This window comes from Monodelphis domestica, chromosome 6 (genome assembly GCF_027887165.1).
Source record: "Monodelphis domestica isolate mMonDom1 chromosome 6, mMonDom1.pri, whole genome shotgun sequence".
Lineage (NCBI taxonomy): Eukaryota > Metazoa > Chordata > Mammalia > Didelphimorphia > Didelphidae > Monodelphis > Monodelphis domestica.
This window is the reverse complement of record NC_077232.1, coordinates 96,676,681-96,687,661: the sequence shown is the minus strand read 5'-3', so window position 1 is coordinate 96,687,661 and position 10,981 is coordinate 96,676,681. Positions and strand designations below refer to the sequence as shown.

Sequence of the window (10,981 nt, the reverse complement as noted above, 5' to 3'; positions counted from 1 at the left end):
ACCAACTAATTTGGATTGTGATGAGAATCAAATGAGATATTCTGTGAACGATGCTTTGAGAACTTGATTTTTATTAGGCAAAGGGACCCCTACCCCACCACCCAGACCAAGCAAAATAAACTACACATTCTTCTTCATTCACTCAGCAGTCACCCTATTTCCCTACTTTCCCAGCTCATTTATAACTACACTCCCACCTACTATCCTGCTTGATTTATTGGCTGTTCTCCATGGTTTTTGGCATCACACAGCTGTAAGGAGCAAATGTCCCAATTATGCAGCTGGCTCACTGCTGCCCTTTTCTCTGCCGAAATCCTGGAGTTGGGAGAAAGATGAGCAACTTGGGCCATGGATAGATAATCTCAGTCCCCAGGATCTTGTCACAATGATTGCATTCATAAGACATTTTGAGAGAGGCAATGAGAAATGCAAAGTATATCAGAGAAGGAAAAAGTTATCTTGGATGAAGAGATTTAGCAATGGTTACTGACTTCTATTCCTCTATTTATTGTGACTCAAAGCTTATGTCAATTTTGTTCCCTTGTAATCAAATGACCTCTACCCATCATCTTGGTATCACCAGTGCAATTTCTTGAAAGATGAGGAAATTGATACACAGATGAGTCAAGTAAGTGGTCTAAGATCATGTAGAATATCAGCCATCAGGGTTTGTATCCCAAAGAGATAATAAGGAAAAAGACATGTACAAAAATATTCATAGCTGCACTCTTTGTGGTGGCAAAAAATTAGAAAATGAGGGGATGCCCTCCAATTGGGGAATGGCTAAACAAATTGTGGTATCTGTTGGTAATGGAATACTATTGTGCTAAAAGGAATAATAAAGTGGAGGAATTCCATGGAGACTGGAACAACCTCTAGGAATTGGTGCAGAGTGAAAGGAGAACCAGGAGAACATTATACACAGAGATCGATACATTATGGCACAATCAAATGTAATGGATTTTTCTACTAGCAGCAATGCAATGACACAGGACAATCCAGAGGAACTGAGGAGAAAGAACTCTATCCACATCCAGAGAAAGAACTGTGGGAGCAGAAACGCATTAGAAAAATATATGATTGACCCCATAGTGTGATAGGGATGTGATTAGGGTTTTGATGTTAAAAAATTGCTCTACTGCAAATATGAATGACACTGAAATAGTTTTTGAACAATGACATATATATATATATATATATATAACCTAGTAGAACTACTTGTCAACTTTGGGAGAGGGGTATAGAAAGTCAGGGGGAAGGGAATCATGAATCATGTAATCATGGAAAAATATTCTAAATAAAAATTAAAATATATATATATATCAGCAGTCAATCCCAGAGTAGAATCTGTGTCTGCAGGTCTCCAGCCTAGCTTCCAATTCTCTACAACATCTCGTTCATTTTCTTTTTCTTAAAATCTTATCATATCTTAGTACCAATTCTAAGACAGAAGAGTGACATGGGCTAGACATTTGGGATTAAATGACTTTCCCAGAGTCACACAGCGAGGAATATCTGAGACCACATTTGAACCCAGGTCCTCATGACTCCAGACTTGGTGCTTTATCCACTGTACTACCTACCAGTTCCATTTAGCTCATGTTCTACAGTCAGGGAAGCTGATAATATCTGTGTTAACTAAGTATTTCTTTCTAGTAATGCCTGTATATTATTTTCTTGTAATAACTCTAGCAAGGTTTTTTTTTATCTTAACTATGCTTTATTACCTTCATTTCTAAATATGCCCTTCCCTCCTCTAGACAGAGCCATCCCATATAAAGACTTGAAATGTTAGTTGTCCATAGTAAGAGATTTCCTACAGCAGAGCATCAAGGAGGCCTGGGTTCAAGTTCTACTTTTGATACATACTGGTTATCCATATATACAGTGGATTTAGCACTGGGAAAGTCATTTAACAGCTACATGCCCCAAAACAGCTCTCTGTAAACTAGAGGAAAATAGCTGGTCTGGATACAGAAAGCAAAGAGAGTTTCAATCCCAAAAGTTCTCCTCACTGAGGTAAACATGGGTCTAGATATTCCTACACAAACACACATAACAATCCAAGAACATGTAATTCCAGAAAACTTGAACATCTGTTTCAAAGTACTAGATATTGCCACGTAAGCATAAATTCTGGGAATGTTCAAAGGTTTAACTCTTTTGAGAAGCTCAGTCCTTAGGAGGCACAGATTTAGATTCAGCCTTGGGCTTTGCAGCCTTGCCAAACAATGTCACCCTCATTGGCTGCCCAGATGCATCATGAACCTAAAGCAACAAGTCTTGGGCATAGCTTGAAATTTAATTCTACAGTCATCTCATTTCCTCCAGCTCAATTGATTGCTTTAGAAAAAAAGCCAAGTATCCTGTTCAAAATGATTCATAAACCACCAAGACACACTTACTGTTTCTTTTCCCAGCCCAGGACACTGAAGAGCAAGGTCAGTTGATTCTTTTCATGATCAGACTTCATCTTTAAAACAAAAAAAAAAAACAAAATTCTCAAATTTCAAACTTTGATTTTGAAACCCTGGATATAATTTCAGCAGATTTTTCTGGTTAGTTTTTAAATTATTGTAACAATTTACCAAATCTCTCAACCTCATTATCCTCCATTATCAAGTCTGCAAGCTTTGACTCATCTATTTACCACATGCTCAGATTTGTATTAAGGACTTTAGAGGTAAAGAAGTGGTGGAGAGGCATCATTGCTCTTCTCTAGCATTTCATGATCTAAAATGAGGAAATGAGATTAACATATATGAAATACTGAACAATAGAAGTTCTCTGAAACCTTAACCATGGCATGGAAATGATCCTTTGGATTTCTTTGTTGAATGTTTCTGCTATTTTTTATTTTTACATCATCTTCATGTCAAAAAATATTCTTCCAAACTTCTGTACTTAGGGAGCCACCCCATGTATCAAAAAGTGAAAAAAAAACAGGAGGAGAAATAAAGCAAAATAGCAACACAAACGACACATCAACAAAATCAGACAATTTCTTCAACATTCCATACCCATATTCCTCTTCCTTCTACAAAAAAGGAAAGAAGATATATTTCCTCTCTCCTTCCTTAGGACCATTCTTGTTCTAAATGATGACAAAGCATTCAGTTTCAGTTATTTTTGATCTTTTGTTTTATATATTATTTTCCTGGTTCTAATTATTTTACTTTGTACGAGTTGAAATACAATCTCAGATATTTATTAGCTGTGTGACCCTGAGCTATTCACCTAACCTCTTTATACCTCACTTTCTTCATCTATAAAATGGTACCTACATCCATATATTGTTGTAAAGATCAAATAAGATAATAATTATAAAGTATCTGGCACATAGTAAATATAATTAAATATTATGCAAATGTTATCTCTTATTATTATTGATTCCATGTAAATCTTTCTAGGGTTCTCTGAATTCTTTATAATCATATCTTCTTATATTTATGTACCATAGTTTCTTTAGCCGTTCCACAGTGGAAGGGCACACACTTTGTTCCCAGTTCTTTACTATGCAAAGAGTGACACTATAAAAAATGTGGTATATATAGTACCTTTCTACCTTTGACTACCTTGAAGGAAATGCCTAATGGTGGAGATCTTTCATATTTTTAAAGTTATACAAAAGTTCTGGTAGTTCCTACAAATCTGGAGAAGCTTTGAGCATGGGCTGATGACTGAGTATATATTTATCATGTGAGGTCCAGTATGAATAAGGCTGGAGAATTTTATCAGCAAAAAGAAAAACACCATATGATAGCCACAAAAACTGATGAAGACCAACTATTAGGGAGCTGATAATGGGTAAAAGAAGGGTGATCTATACAAGAGAAGGGAATACACATCAATGAAACTATGGGCACAGATTTTTTTAAGTATATGGTTAAGCATCAAATCCTATAGTTTGAAGACACACCATGGTGTAGTGAAAGAAATCTATGAATCGGGGAAACCTGGGTTCTAGTCCTGACTGCCACTAATTAGCTATGTCATGTAGGGTTATGCATTTAAGCACTTTGAGCTCAACTTTCCTCATTGTAATATGAGAGCATTGCCCTAAATGATTTCCTGCCTTAAACATCTGGCAAAAAGGAAGACACTTCTTCTGCTCGGCTGCCTTTCCCATTAAACACACGGGTCACCAGTCAAAGACCAAAGGCATGTCTGAATCTCCATCACTTTGTGAGAAGTAATCCAGGACAGAGTTGTCCTAGTTGAGAACTGGAGGGTTATTACCTCAGATAAATCTCAAGCCTCCATATCCAGCCAAGGACAAGAACTGCTGAGCTCCCTGTTCTGACCCTCAGACCAGACTTGGAGAATCAGCATTTACCCAAAGCATATCACCTTTCCATTTTGTGCTTAGGGAATGCTAATCAAATCAACACCACTGATAGTGTGAAGGGCATGCTAATCTACTTCCATATGGCTCCCCTCAGAATTCCCATGACTGAGTCATTGACTGCCTAGTCTGAATCAGAAAACCTGCTCACACCTCTCCATGTCAACCCTTCACTCTCACACTACTTTTTCACTGTGCCTTCTGCCTTCCACTCTTTTATTGAAAGACTGCTTTTAATGGTAGACCTATTCATATATATTATTCCTCCTCCTTCCCCCTCAAAAGAATATGAGGGCTCTTTTAAAAATAACAACAGAATATAAGGGCAATGCCTTTTCTATTCCTATTTTTGTATTCCCAGAGTCCTATGCCATACTTTGCACCTAGTAGGTCCTAAATAAACATGCTTGCCCAGTTGAATGGAACCTGAAAAGTTCCTCTCTCCTTTTAGAGGCAGTCATATGGAAAGAAAACTTCTAAGTATAAAACAGTCATTAAGGCTCATGCCGCCAGCCGAAATAAATTCCATTTTCCTCTATTTATTCCACAGTTTTTAGAGATAGGATCATAGGATAGAAGTAGCAACACCAGAGGGAATGGAAAGGCCATTCTTTGGTCAACCCCTAAAGCTGAGAAAGGCAAATGACCTATCTTGGTGGTTGTAGAAGGAAGCCTTTAAAATAAGGAAAAGACCTCAGAGATGCTTGACACTAAAAAGACCTCTGAAATACAGGAGTCTTTACTGAAGGAGTACTTGACTTCAAGACAAGAATTTAGATAGAAAATAATCATCCTATCCAAGCCTGGTGATAAAAGGAGGATAGCACTAGCTACGGATTGATAACCATTTAGGGACCTAATTATGCTGAAATGTTTGCGTTCATTTACAAAACTAACTTTTTATACCAATTTGCCATGAGTGTCAATGTTTTTGCCAAACTGTTTTAAGAATTCACTTGAATTCAATGAGTTTTATTTAAGCCTCCATAATGTACAAGGAACTCTATAATGCAAGATGAAAAAAATAGCATGATTAATCTTCAACTTCAGACATTTATAACCTAACACAAGAAGTTGAATCCAGGCTAAGGTATGAACAAAGGAGAGATCCAGAAATGCTTTTGGGAAATTCAAGGGGGGAGAATGTGTTCTTGACTAGGGCATCTTTAGGGGCACATTGGATAGAGTCAGGGAGACTCACTTTTCTCAATTCAAATCTGGCCTCAGACATATACTAGCTGTATGACCCTAGACAAGTTGTTTAATCCTGTTTGCCTCAGTTTCCTTATCTATAAAATGAACTGGAAAAAGAAATGGCAAAACTACTCCAGTATCTGCCAAGAAAACCCCAAACGGTGTCATGAAGAGTAAAACACAACTAAAACAACCAAATAATAGGGCATCTTTAGACAGCTTCATGTAGGAAGCAACACCTGAGCTGAGCCTTGAAGGAAGAGAAATGTTTTGACAGCCAGAGAGTACATTCTAGGCAGCCATGGGGGATGACCTGGAAAATGAAGCAGTCCACAGTGGGTTGAGTTCAGAAAACAGTCATCTGATTTCCCTGGGGTGTGCAAAGTATAAAGGAACGAAACATGAAATAAGGCTGGAGAGGAAAATTGGAGCAGGACTATTGAGGGGCTTCTATGTCGAGCTAAGGAGTCTATGTTTTTAACCTAGAGGTAATTGGGAGCCACAAAAGACTTGGGAACAAAGGAGGGACTTGGTCAAATGGGTACTAAAGCTCACAATTTCTGGGTTTATTTTTTTCTCTTTAAAATATCTTTGTAATAGTTATATAATAAGAATTTCTCTCATTTAGATCACCATAACTGGCTGGATAAGTCTTCTAATCCCTTGCAGCTAAACACTTCTATCCACCCCTAAAGCCTGCCCATGTAGATCATTGCTCTTCCTGTGACAGCATATGAGCAGACAAAAATACCTCAGGGGCAATAAGCGTCCTCTCGGGCTGTGAACTTGCCAACTTTAATATAAAATGACAGAAATGTCACAAAGCACTGGGCAAAAGGAGCCCATACCACACAAGTAGAAACTAGGAGCAAAGTACAACCTGAATCTTTTTGGCTTATTGCAGAGGAAGAAAGCAGGAAATCGTATGAGTTCCTGATATAACCACATCTCCTGGGATAACCTGTTGGATTTTGTACAGATTAAAAAGTGAATCATGATTCTAGTCAACCCTTTGACAAAGAGTTCAGGTTTTTTCTGTGCTCAAGGGCCCTGGCTTCTTAAGGCTAGAATTTTGCTGCACACAGGATCTCAGTGAAAAGCTTGAGGGCAGGTATTTTAGAATTGAATATAGATGGTGGAGTCAGAAACTAAAAACCAACAGAAGACCCAGGTTACCTCTGTAGGTCATCACGTCCAAAGAATTGACCTCCTTGGAGTAACACTTCGCTAGACTGGTCTTCAAATTATAAATTTTTGAGTATGGGTCAATGGGTAGATCAAGACTGATAGGACCCTGTAGGGGCTTCTCTAGGATAGCCTTAGGACCTCAGAGTCAGCTCTGAAGAATAGTGAGGCATATCATCAGAGTCAATCTGTACCGGTGGAGGCAGGATCCACACCAAAAATCCAGTATAAAAGTATGTGCAGAATTTATAGAATTAATCAAGGTTCTAGAGAACAGAGTGTACCTCCATTTAGATCACAGCCTTCTTCTAAACATTCTTTTCACCATACAAAACTCCTTCTCCTCTTGCTTTAATTCTCTGAGAGAATATAAACTCCTGAAGAGTAGGGATTATTTCATTTTCTGTGTTTGTATCCCTGGTGCCTAACACAGTGCCTGGCACTTCAATATTTGCTGATTGAACAATGCCTGAGTGGTTGTATAATGAAGGCTTAGATAACTCTCAGTAGGTCCTATCTTCAGTGGAAATTTCCAGGAGGGTAAGCCAAAGGAAAGCATGTAAACTACATTTCATTTTAAAGGCTTGAAAAGAAATGTTATATTGTGAATGCTCTGGATTTACTCTCCTAACCTCCACTTAAAGGCTGGGATTCCAAAGTACAACTGTTTCTCTCTCTCTCTCTCTCTCTCTCTCTCTCTCTCTCTCTCTCTCTCTCTCTGTCTCTCTGTGTCTGTCTGTCTCTGTCTCTGTCTCTATCTCTGTCTCTGTCTGTCTCTGTCTCTCTGACTCTCTCTCTCTCTCTCTCTCTCTGTCTCTCTCTCTGTCTCTCTGTGTCTGTCTGTCTCTCTCTGTCCCTCTCTCTCCTCTCTCTGTCTCCTCTGTCTCTGTCTCTGTCTCTGTCTCTGTCTCTGTCTCTCTCTTTCTCTCCCCTCACCCCATCTCTGTCTGTCTGTCTGTCTCTCGATATATATCCTTTCAAGGATAATCCTGAATTTGTCTACTACACCCAAGGCCTGGAATTTTGGACAATGATGCCCTTTTCTATGTTCATAAAAAAAAACATTAATCTCTCTGAAGGGTCACAAGGTAGGTAAGATATAAAAGTGATGATCCTTTGGAGTCAGGGGTAGTTATCTAATGCCAAAGCTCACAAACTCATTTGACATGCTTCCCTTCATCTTCACTGGACATCAAGTAGACAGCCAGGCTTAATTAGCTTTCAGAAAGGGGTATTTGCTATGGGCATCTAGGTGGTACACAGTGCCAGTCCTGGAGTCTGAAAGATTCATCTTCCTGAATTCAAATCTTGTCTCAGACACTAAGTATGTGACCCTGGGCAAATCACTTAACCCTGTTGGCCTCAGTTGCCTTTTCTATAAAATGGGTTGAAGAAGGAAATAGCAAACCATGCTAGTATTTTTGCCAAGAAAACCTCAAATGGGGTCATGAGGAGCTGGACACAACTGAACGATTTGCTCTTAGTATAGTGGTACAAAACAGCTTCCCAAAAGTCTATGATTTACTCTCTCACTATTACATTTTGAATCCAGGGAAAAACTGGTAAAAAGGCTAACTCATAGCTCCTAAAAGTCTTTTTGCTAGAGTTCTCAAGTCCTACCTATTATGTTTAGTAAAGCTTTTCTTCTGGGATTCTTATAAAGTCAGGAATCAGGCTTTCCCCATCTTGTCAGTATGTGCTCAGGTCCCAACACTAACACTGCCATCAGCTTATCTGAAGATAGTGCTAGGATACAACTGAAGGAATCCAGATTCTCTGGTCCTCTCCCCTGGGTACAGCAAATGAGTTGAGAAGGCCATAAAGACCAAGACTAGTGCTAAAACTCTTCTTCCTCCCCCCCTCAAGCAATCCCTTCTAAAGGTCTTGGACAGAGTCTCTCACCTAAATTAATCCCCATGAATCTCAGATTCCTGATTTCAAACAAATATATAGAACCACCCTAGAAGACATCACCAACTCTCAATCAATCTGAAAAATCTTGACGTTGCACCTAGTCAAAATGCCTGTGAGTAATTCAGTGATAGCATCTAAGACTTGTTTAGACCTAATGAACAATCTCAACTGATTATCTATTGAAGTTATCTATATTTATGTTATTTTACCTGATGAAGTTATCTGGGGACAATATCTTGTTATTTACTTTAGGTGGAAATTGATTAATTGATTCAGTAGGTTCTCATCCTTTGAGTTATATAAATGGAATTATTATGATGATAAATTCAGTGTGCATATTTCATGTCCTAAAAACTTTAAAAGATTTCTCTTCTTTAAAAAATAAAACTTAAAAGTTATATGGACAGATTGCTCTCTTTGCCTTTACAGATTTTTTTAAGTGGTTAAGGGGAGGGGGGAATATAAAGGAAATAAGATTTAGTCCAACCCACTTATCTTATAGATTAAAAAAAAATTAAAGGTCAAAAAAATGAAGTGATTTGTCCAAGCTAAGACAAATAACTTTAAATCCTGCAATTTCAGTCATCAAATATATTAGAAAATTAGAGATTATTATTTCAGTATCTGTGTCTATAAAAGGGACCAAAAAAGAGACAGTGGTGGACAGCCACCCCTAGTGTTAAAAATAAAGTAGCAGCATACATAGAAAGAACATTACTTGTGGAGTAGAAGAACCTGGGCTCAAAACCTCCATCTAAGACTCAATACCTACGTCACCTTGGTTGGTTAGTGCTTACCCTTCACGATGCTCAATTCTCTTATTTATAAAATGAGAGTGTTGGACGAGATAGCCTTGGCTCTTTTTCAACTCTAAATTAATGAATCTATGACATTAGAAATCAGACAACTAAAAAATAGTACAAGTTTCATGTCAAATATCATCTACCATGTACAAAATACTGTTCAGAGAGAGAGATACAAAGCTAAGAAAAGAAACAATCCTTGTCTTCATAGGGTTTACAATCCAGCAGCTACTAGTTCTATCATTTATGGAAGCACAGACCTGAATGTGTGTAGAAGAGTTGAGCAGTAATGCAACATGCCAAGGAGATGTTTGGGGGAGGGAAGTAATCAAGTATCAGAAGCAAAAAACATCTGAAGCATAGAGGCAGTAAAAAAGAACTGGATGTGGATGAGACAGAGACAGAGAGGTTGATAGAGACAGACACAGATTTCAGGACTACATCAGCTAAGTTAGACGCTAGAAGTGATAGATACTACCGTTGCTGTTGAGGAGTAAGTTCAGGTGATCAGAGGAACAACCTGGAAGCATAGAATCAGAGAAGTCCCCAGGGCATCATACAATGTAGCTCAGATGTCATGCCTCGTGTGCCATTAGTCAAGCACAGCATGGATCAACTCAGCTTAGCACTGGAATCATCTGTTCAACACAGAAGCAACATTCAAAGAACTTTTATAAGCAGAGCCTAATACAGAAAGACACTGAAGTTTACAGTTCCAGAATGATGAATTTTTTAAATATCTTGGCTTTTTTTATATACCTCCTCAATGTGTTCTATAGGTGTCCACTCTACCCTAAGGAAATTCAGTGTGCTGATAGAAGGAAGAGTTTATGTGTGGATTGTGGTGCATTTTTTATGAAAATTTTATTTAATTAGTAGATTTTAGAATATTTGTCCATGGTTACAAGATTCATGCTCTTTCCCTCCCTTCCCCTAACCCCCTCCTGTAGCTGGCACACAATTCCACTGGGTTTTACATGTGTCATTGATCAAGACCTATTTCCATATTATTAACATTGACACTAGAGTGATCATTTAGCGTCTACATCCCCAATCATATCCCCACAAAACCATGAGATCAAGCAGTTGTTTTTCTTCTGTGTTTCTATTCCCACAGTTCTTCCTCTGAATGTGGATATAGTATCCCTTCTCATAAGTCCCTCCTAATAGTTCTGGATCATTGCATTGCTACTAGTAGAGAAGTCCATTACATACGATTGTGCCACAGTGTATCCGTCTCTGTGTACAATGTTTTCTTGGTTCTGCTCCTTTTACTCTACATCAATTCCTGGAGGTCATTCCAGTTCACATGGAATTTCTCCAGTTTATTATTCTTTTCATCACAATAGTATTCCATCACCAACAGATACCACAATTTGTTCGGCCAATCCCCAATCAAAAGGCATCCCCTCATTTTCCAATTTTTTTGCCACCACAAAGAGCGCTTTTTCCCTATTATCTTTTTGGGGTATAAATCCAGGAGTGATATGGCTAGATCAAAGGGCAAACAGCCTTTTAGCACCCTTTGGGCATAGCTCCA

The 10,981-nt window shown here is 38.3% G+C and overlaps 1 long non-coding RNA gene across 1 annotated transcript; it reads right to left on the bottom strand.

Annotated features, from left to right (window-relative positions):
* Positions 1-1,341: 1,341 nt before the first annotated feature.
* On the bottom strand, positions 1,342-10,756 carry LOC103100556 (uncharacterized). The gene is made up of 3 exons (XR_469173.3): positions 10,657-10,756; positions 9,920-10,079; positions 1,342-2,473 (listed from the first exon to the last, which is right to left on the bottom strand). It is a non-coding gene; the product is annotated as an uncharacterized LOC103100556 (long non-coding RNA).
* Between the last annotated feature and the right edge of the window lie 225 nt (positions 10,757-10,981).